The sequence below is a fragment of the Schistocerca gregaria genome, chromosome 3 (genome assembly GCF_023897955.1).
Source record: "Schistocerca gregaria isolate iqSchGreg1 chromosome 3, iqSchGreg1.2, whole genome shotgun sequence".
Lineage (NCBI taxonomy): Eukaryota > Metazoa > Arthropoda > Insecta > Orthoptera > Acrididae > Schistocerca > Schistocerca gregaria.
In genome coordinates, this window is record NC_064922.1 from 228,696,907 (window position 1) to 228,706,714 (window position 9,808).

A 9,808-nucleotide genomic window follows, 5' to 3' on the forward strand; every position below is an offset into this window, starting at 1 on the left:
CTAACGCGGGCAAGACGAATAAGTAGGCCACAGCACCTCACACGCGAAATACAACACTTGTAAAGTGTTCTGAGGAGCAACGGGTACTCTACAACTGATATTAGAAGTGTAACAGAACCAAACACTCGGCGAAGTGACAAATCAGAAAATGAAATTCGAGTACGGCCTTTCTACCATACATTCCCAGAGTGAAGGACAGAATCGGCCGTATATTGCGCAAACACGGCGTAAAGATGATTTTCAAACTGACAAGAAAGATCAAAGAGAGTCTTCCAATGTCGGTAATATACCTCATACCATGCAGATGCGGAAAAGTTTATGTTGGAACGACTGGACGATCGATCAACACAAGGATCACAGAACATAAGCGACATTGCAGGTTGGGGCAGGTGGAGAAATCCGCTGTGGCAGAGCACGTGCAGTGTGAGCCGACCATGTAGTAAAACTCGTCGAGACGAAAGTTCTGGCAGCAGAGAATAACTATCACACCCGCTTGTTCAAAGAAGTTGTAGAAATATACAAACAAGAGAATAGCTTCAATAAAAAGCAGAAAGCCTCAAGGTAAACGGATCCTGGCTTCCAAAGCTGCAGCGAACGATCGTCGCAGGTAGCAAGAGAACCAAATCGGAGATGACAGCGGAGAAGCCCTCGGGCGTTGGCGCGCCAGGTACATATAGTCTGCGGCCGCGAGCTCGGCTCCAGTTCACCACCGGCAATGTAGGGTGAAGCTTTGACAATGCCAGCCACTCGTGTTGCCGAAACGTCAGAAAAATCATCAGACGGACATCGGCCGAAGAACACGAGACAGAAGCCAACAGGCAGTTTGTCATTGTCGAAAATGTTTGAGAGAAAGGTACATTGCAAGCAAACGTTGACAAGTCTCGCCAGTAATAATTAACCATTCCGATGCCCCTGCATGAGTCTTTGTATGTCGTGGAAGGGTACAAACGGTAAATATCTTCCACGTTCTGAGGTATGGGAGAAACACCGGCTTTGCCGGCCTAGCTGGCCGAGCGGTTCTAGGCGCTTCAGGCCGGAACCGCGCTGCTGCTACGGTCGCAAGTTCGAATCCTTAGGTTAGTTAGGTTTAAGGAGTTCTAAGTCTAGGTGACTGATGACCTCAGATGTTAAGTCCCATAGAGCTTAGAGCCATTTGAACCATTTGAATTTTGAAACACCGACTTTGGACGTTAGGTAACCAAGAAATGCATTCTGTCCTGAGCACACATTTATCTTTATTAATTTTGACACCGTGCAGATGAGAGAAAACCACATGCAAATCGGACATCAATCATATTATCAGAAAAACCAACACACTGTCCTCATAGCAAAAAACGTGATTTAAACCTTGTAAAACCTCTTCCATAAAACGCTGTCACATCTGGGCAGCATTACGGAGACCGAAAGGCATGACGTTATGTCGAAATAACCCAAAAGGCGTTGTGGTGGCAGTTTTATCCTTGTCTGCTTCTGCTATCGGGATTTGCGCAAAAGCTTTAGCACAGTCTATGACGCGGTGTACGGAGGCGTCCTCCAAACTGCTTGTAAAACCTAACACGTCCGGCTTTGGGGAACGTGCGTGAGTTCAGTCCTTCAAAGTCGTCTCAAAAACGCTAAGAGTCGTCTTTGTTATGAACCATCCGTAGTGGGACTGCCCAAACACTGTCAGGAGAAGACGCTGTTCCATCTGCCAGTATTGCTACGAAGGCTAAAGCCGCTCTTAAATTTTCCAGCTGTAGTCGCCGTGGGTGGTATGTCAAGGGTTTACTAGGCATTTGTGTGAATGAGATGGACGGTAGAATCTTTCCGCTAGCACTGCCCTGATACCGGACCCTTAATGGCAGGGAATTCTTGAAGTAACAGATGTGCAGTGTCGTTGGCCGAATGGGGAGGTGAGGAGAAAGGGCGCCATCATGAGTCCCGTCAGGCATCTTCGATAAACTTTCTGCTTCTGCTAGGCCTTAGGAAGAAATTTCTCCTTGTCATCAATCTGCTGCTTTAGACAATCATTGCTGCCCGTCAAGATCCTTACAGACTCCTTTTCTTTCTGGTAAAGATGAGTGAAATGTTCAATCCCCTGCTGTAACGTAGTGAATGCTGCTGAAGTGAAGTCAGCCCCGTGTATTCATGCGAATCCCATAGCGCCGTTTACTTACGTGAGGCACTTACGTGCATCCTACATCGAGACATGCACGGGGTGGAGAGAAGTTGTCGCAATGTAGAAGTCATGGGAAACATGGAAATCTTTGACTTCCGTGCAGGCAGAATGACATCTACTGTCCGATGCGGAAGGGTTTGTGGCTACAGAAGGAGACTGTACAAGAAGACGATTATGGAGGTCCGTAGGAAACGAAAAATTTAAGAAAATCGGAGTCCAGTATGGGGCCAGTAACGTCGGCCACTTAGAAACGTCACGAGAGGAAGAGCCATCCTGCAGACATCATGTCGTAAGTCTCCATCCATAAGTCTTAATCGTAGATTCATTTGCGGCTGTTAGTGTAGGAGCGCTGTATAATTGAGGCTTAGCTTTCGCGTCCTGTGGAACGACGCTTATCTCTGTCCCTGTGTTAACTAAAATCTCCATTCCAGATCTTTTATCCAAGACATATAATCGTGAAGATTCGCATCTGGCAGTGACTGTGGTAGTATGTAATTCAGGAAGGTGCTCGGTGTCTTTGGAACGGACTCGCGAGCCTATACGCCACCGCTATTATTGTGTGGGAACCCGCAACGTTGTGAACATTGCCTAGCATTGTGTCTGAAGCGTATGTAATACCAACACCACTCGAAACGGCGCGGGGCCAATCGGCGGCATGTCGTCTATATAGACCGTGCATGCCATATTCTCCTAGGGCTGCCATCTGTCATCTTGACGTTGACTCTCGCCATTTAGTGAGGGTTCGCTCCACAGATATGTCTGCCGAATTCTCGGCACGCTGAACATGAATTGTTGGGCCGGTTATGCACAGTTCGGTGCCGGGGTCCAAAACCTTATTTACTTCTGTGCATGACTAACAGTTTCGCCACATGCACGTGCCACAGCATCTGCCTTCAGAGCCAATTCGTCCTCAGACAGTTCTCGAAACGCGGATAAAACGCCGCAAACTGCCTGCAGGAGCTGCAGTAACCAAAATAATTTTATAGACTGGCTAAAAAGAAGTTCTGGACCCACTAAAGCGCTTAGCGAGTATAGTAGCTGAAATGGGGATTTATCGCTACCAAAATCACTATCCAAAGATTCTGGAGAAACATGAAATCGCTGCAAGGCAGTCTCCCTACACATGGTAAAAGAGCAGTGAGACAGAATATTTTCAATTTACTCAATATTGTTCAAGTCCAGCTGTGAAGTAATGACTGCGAATGGGTCATCGTCTGAAACAATGTTGTGCAGTTGAAAAATGACGTCCGGTTGTGCAAACCATAACTGAGGCCTTGCAGGTCAAAAAGGCTGTAGCTTTCCATTACTTAATCTCGATAAGGTGTCGCCAGGAGAGGCAGGAGGTGACTCGGGCACAGCAGGTGACCGTAGAGAAGTACGTTGCCGGTAGCCCTAGATGGGGCGGATGTCGTCATTCTATCGGACTGTAGTTAAGGGTCGAGAGGGAAAAATCTATCTACTGATCACATTTGAGTCACCACTTTGGGGAGATGACTCACGTGACAAGCACTTCAACTCAATTCCTTTATTTAACACAGCTCAGTCTACGAAACCGGAATATGGTTGCAATAATTACACATCTGTTGTTTGAAACTGATAACCAATATTTTATTAAAAATAAACTCGATTGCTATTTATACACTTCTCCCACCTTCTGTCACGCCAAAAACAGTTTTTTTTTGTTTTTTTGTTTTTGTTTGTTTGTTTTTAAACGAACCAGTCAGCGTACTTGAGCCAACTCTGGAGAATAGGCCGCATGCCCTAGTATTTCCCAACTGAACGCCTCGATCGTTTCCCTGACCCGTTTGGAGGGTGTGTGATGGGTCGTTATCATGGAGCAATACGACTTTGTGTTGTCTTTTTCCATATTGCGGTCGTTTTTCATGTAATACTCGATTTGAATCGATCACTGTTAATGATTTCACCAGGTTTTAGCAGCCTTCTGATCCCACCCAAACACAGAGCATAGTTTTCTTTCCAAAGAGATTTGGTCTTCCAGAGAGTGTCGATGGTTTTCCTGGATTCACTCATGATTCACGACGCTTAGGATTCTCAAAATTTATCCATTTTTCATGACCTGTCACTATTCGATAGAGAAACGACTTTCTTTTGTACCGGGCGAGCAGCATTTCATATGTGGTCTTTCGATTTGTTTGCTGTCTTCCATTCAGTTCATGCGGGAGCCAGTTTTCCACTTTCTGCACCTTTCCCATACCTTTTAACCGAAGAGAACTGTTTTCTGCGTCACATTCAATTGTTCCGCCAGATCCTGTTGAGTTTGAGTGTCCTCTTCATCCAACAAAGCCTGCAATTCGTTGTCTTCGAACTTTCTCGGAGGTTTCCCACATTCGTCGTTTCTCACACCAAAATCACCACTTTTGAATTTTTTGAACCACTCGAAACACTGTTTTCCCAAGAGCATTTTTGCTGAAAGCTTCGACAAGCATTCGATGCGATTCTGGAGAAGTTTTCTGCAAATGATAATAGAAAACCAATGCTGTACGCAAATCGTAGTTCGCATGGACAGAACTCGATATTTTTACGGGTTTGAAACTGATACCGTTGCATGGAATGTGGGTTACTGTGTGTTGACATTCGTCATCAGCCGCTACAGGAAGCAGATGGCACTGCAGACTCGGTCTCACGGGCTAGCACCATCTACAGGGAAATTCCGGTTTCATACTTCTACACCTGGTAGTTACACGAAAGAGGAGCAAATATATACAGGGTGTTCATTTTAACTGAAGACATTGAAATATCTAGTTTGACCCGCCACCACACCCATTGTGTGAGTGGTGCGGAGCAACTTTGAAATTTTCAATGGGAATCCCTGGTTTTTATTGCAGATTACGAGTCAACCGCAAAATCTACATACGTTTTGTATGAAGCACTGTTTTCGTTTCGCCACAGATGGCGCTATAGTCGGAGGCATATAAATGGGTAAAAATTGTAATTTACGACCTGCTACTTGATGGCCCTTGAATATCCAATGACAGATGGGACCCCACCTACATGCTGCGAGAGTAGGACAGTTCAGTATTCCATAACTTCTAAATGGAAATCGCGTTCGCAACTTTGTATTCCTCCGACGTATCGAACAGGGGACTACTCGAGGCGCCACCGTGGCTATGTAGCGAACTACGACGTATCATAACAGGCAGTACACTGATACGGAGCTCATGTGTCGTGCAAGGGTAGAACAGATAGTGGCTCTAAACATGACAATACTTGCACACTATTCGTTGCCTGCACACCCACCTATCATTTTGAGAATTAGATTAGATTAAAACTTGTGCCATAGATCATGAATACGACACTTCGTAATGATGAGGAGCGTGTCAGGTTAATAAAAGGTGTCTGTACAAGATATTACATTACACTAAATATTGCATGACACTAATGTTTAACATTTTCTTCTTCTTTTATTTTTTTATTTTTCCCCCCTTAATTTATATCTAAAAATTCAGCCAATGAGTAGAAGGAGTTGTCATCTAGAATTTTTTTAAATTTATTTTTAAATGTTAGTTGGCTATCTGTAAGGCTTTTGATGCTGTTTGGTAGGTGACCAAAGACTTTTGTGGCTGCATAATTTACCCCTTTCTGTGCCAAAGTCAGATTTAACCCTGCATTGTGAAGATCATCCTTTCTCCTGGTGTTATAGCTATGCACACTGCTATTACTTTTGAACTGGGTTGGATTATTAACAACAAATTTCATAAGTGAATATATATACTGTGAGATTACTGTGAGGATCCCTAGATCCTTAAATAGATGTCTGCAGGATGACCATGGGTGGGCTCCAGCAATATTCTGATTACACGTTTTTGAGCACAAATGGGCGATGAATGTTGCTACCACAGAAGAAAAAAATGAAATGATCCTAATTTATGTAGAATGTAGGAGGAATATTGAGGCTGCTGTTGCGTTGTCAGCAGAGCGTTTCCCGGAGAAAGCTGGCTGTCGTTCGTTCTTTTACGAAGTTGTGAACGCTCTTCTGTCTGATGGCAGCGTGCAGACTGGCAAAAGGAAATGAGTGTGGTTAAACAGACAACCGCCAACTCCAAAAAGAGCGCCTCTAGGGGCTGGCCCACGTGCTAATTGACACCTACAGTATACAGGATGTGGCTATCTTATTCCTTACAATAAGTGCTGCTGTTTTTCACTTCGTCTTGACATATCTACAGACGTCGTCACATACTGTATATGGAAGATGAAATAACATTTTATATACTTCAAGGAAGTATAATAGGGCTTTTAATCTTCTCAGTATGTGTAAACAATTCATCATATTGGGTCAATACTAGTCTCGAGATTGCTCAGCCTAAAACAAAATTGGCCAAACTGGTATTTGCAGGTGATTCTACACAGGGTGGTCAGAAAGAAGAGGTTGTAAGAGTGTTGCAGGATGGGTTTGTGACGTTTTAGAATTAATTAGCATGAAGTTGGCCAACGAGGCTGCTGCACCCACAAATATAGACATCCCACCAGGGACGGTATCGCCAAACCTTTTCTTCATTTGGCTTTACAAAACTGAACAAGAGAGCGATACAAAAATTGAGCATAGGATGGTACTAAGGATCGAACCCGAGGCAGAGGCACTGCAGTCTCATGTGCTGCCATGTACGCCGGCCGCGGTGGTCTCGCGGTTCTAGGCGCGCAGTCCGGAACCGTGCGACTGCTACGGTCGCAGGTTCGAATCCTGCCTCGGGCATGGATGTGTGTGATGTCCTTAGGTTAGTTAGGTTTAAGTAGTTCTAAGTTCTAGGGGACTAATGACCACAGCAGTTGAGTCCCATAGTGCTCAGAGCCATTTGAACCATTTTTTTTGCCATGTACGCTATGAGGACGACTGACACTGATTGTACCTGGTTAGCCACTTGAATTTGCGCACGCAGAGGCCTGATTGGCTAACTCCAATGTTGTTGTTGTTGTGGTCTTCAGTCCTGAGACTTGTTTGATGCAGATCTCCATGCTACTCTATCCTGTACAAGCTTCTTCATCTCCCAGTACCTACTGCAACCTACATCCTTCTGAATGTGCGTATTGTAGTTATCTCTTGGTCTCCCTCTACGATTTTTACCCTCCACGCTGCCCCCCAATACGAAATTGGTGATCCCTTGATGCCTCTGAACAATTCCTACCAGCCGATCCCTTCTTCTGGTCAACTTGTGCCACAAACTTCTCTTCTCCCCAATCCGATTCAATACTTCCTCATTAGTTATGTGATCTATCCATCTAATCTTCAGCATTCTTCTGTAGCACCACATTTCGAAAGCTTCTATTCTCTTCTTGTCCAAACTATTTATCGTCCATGATTCACTTCCATACATGGCAACACTCCATACAAATACTTTCAGAAAAGAGTTCCTGACACTTAAATCTATACTCGATGTTAACAAACTTCTCTTTTTCAGAAACGCTTTCCTTGCCATTGCCAGTCTACATTTCATGTCCTCTCTACTTCGACAATCATCTGTCATTTTGCTCCCCAAATAGCAAAATTCCTTTACTACTTTAAGTGTCTCACTTCCTAATCTAATTCCCTCAGCATCACCCGACTTAATTAGACTACATTCCATTATCCTCGTTTTGCTTTTGTTGATGGTCATCTTATATCCTCCTTTCAAGACACTATCCATTCCGTTCAACTGCTCTTGCAAGTGCTTTGCTGTCTCTGACAGAATTACGATGTCATCGGCGAACCTCAAAGTTTTTATTTCTTCTCCATGGACTTTAATACCTACTCCGAATTTTTCTTTTGTGTCCTTTACTGCTTGCTCAATATACAGATTGAATAACATCGGGGAGAGACTACAACCCTGTCTTACTCCTTTCCCAACCACTGCTTCCCTTTCATGTCCCTCGACTCTTATAACTGCCATCTGGTTTCTGTACAAATTGTAAATAGCCTTACGCTCCCTGTATTTTACCCCTGCCACCTTTAGAATTTGAAAGAGAGTATTCCAGTCAACATTTTCAAATGCTTTCTCTAAGTCTACAAATGCTAGAAACGTAGGTTTGCCTTTCCTTAATCTTTCTTCTAAGATAAGTCGTAAGGTCAGTATTGCCTCACGTGTTCCAGTATTTCTACGGAATCCAAACTGATCTTCCCCGAGGTCGGCTTCTAGTAGTTTTTCCATTCGTCTGTAAAGAATTCGTGTTAGTATTTTGCAGCTGTGCCTTATTAAACTGATTGTTCGCTAATGTTCACATCTGCCAACACCTGCTTTCTTTGGGATTGGAATTATTATATTCTTCTTGAAGTCTGAGGGTATTTCGCCTGTATCATACATCTTGCTCACCAGATGGTAGAGTTTTGTCAGGACTGGCTCTCCCAAGGCCGTCTGTAGTTCTAATGGAATGTTGTCTACTCCCGGGGCCTTGTTTCGACTTAGGTCTTTCAGTGCTCTGTCAAACTCTTCACGCAGTATCGTATCTCCCATTTCATCCTCATCTACATCCTCTTCCATTTCCATAATATTGTCCTCAAGAACATTGCCCCTGTATAGACCCTCTATATACTCCTTCCATCTTTCTGCTTTCCCTTCTTTGGTTATAACTGGGTTTCCATCTGAGCCCTTGGTATTCATACAAGTGGTTCTCTTTTCTCCAAAGGTCACTTTAATTTTCCTGTAGGCAGTATCTATCTTACCCCTAGTGAGATAAGCCTCTACATCCTTACATTTGTCCTGTAGTCATCCCTGCTTAGCCATTTTGCACTTCCTGTCGATCTCATTTTTGAGACATTTGTATTCCTTTTTGCCTGCTTCATTTACTGCATTTTTATATATTCTCCTTTTATCAATTAAATTCAATATTTCTTCTGTTACCCAAGGATTTCTGCTAGCCCTCGTTTTTTTACCTACTTGATCCTCTGCTGCCTTCACTACTTCATCCCTCAAAGCTACCCATTCTTCTTCTATTGTATTTCTTTCCCCTATTCCTGTCAATTGCTCCCTTATGCTCTCCTTGAAACTCCGTACAACCTCTGGTTCTTTTAGTTCATCCAGGTCCCATCTCCTTAAATTCCCGCCTTTTTGCAGTTTCTTCAGTTTTAATCTACAGGTCATAACCAACAGATTGTGGTCAGAGTCCACATCTGCACCAGGAAATGTCTTACAATTTAAAACCTGGTTCCTAAATCTCTGTCGTACCATTATATAAGCTATCTGAAACCTGTTAGTATCTCCAGGCTTCTTCCATGTATACAGCCTTCTTTTATGATTCTTGAACCAAGTGTTAGCTGTGATTAAGTTGTGCTCTGTGCAAAATTCTACCAGGCGGCTTCCTCTTTCATTTCTTTGCCCCAGTCCATATTCACCTACTACGTTTCTTTCTCACCCTTTCCCTACTACCGAATTACAGTCACCCATGACTATTAAATTTTCGTCACCCTTCACTATTTGAATAATTTCTTTTATCTCATCATGCATTTCTTCAATTTCTTCGTTATCTGCAGAGCTAGTTGGCATATAAACTTGTACTATTGTAGTAGGTGTGGTCTTCGTATCTATCTTGGCCACAATAATGCGTTCACTATGTTGTTTGTAGTAGCTTACCCGCATTCCTATTTTCCTATTCATTATTAAACCTACTCTTGCATTACCCCTATTTGATTTTGTGTTTATAACCCTGTAGTCACCTGACCAG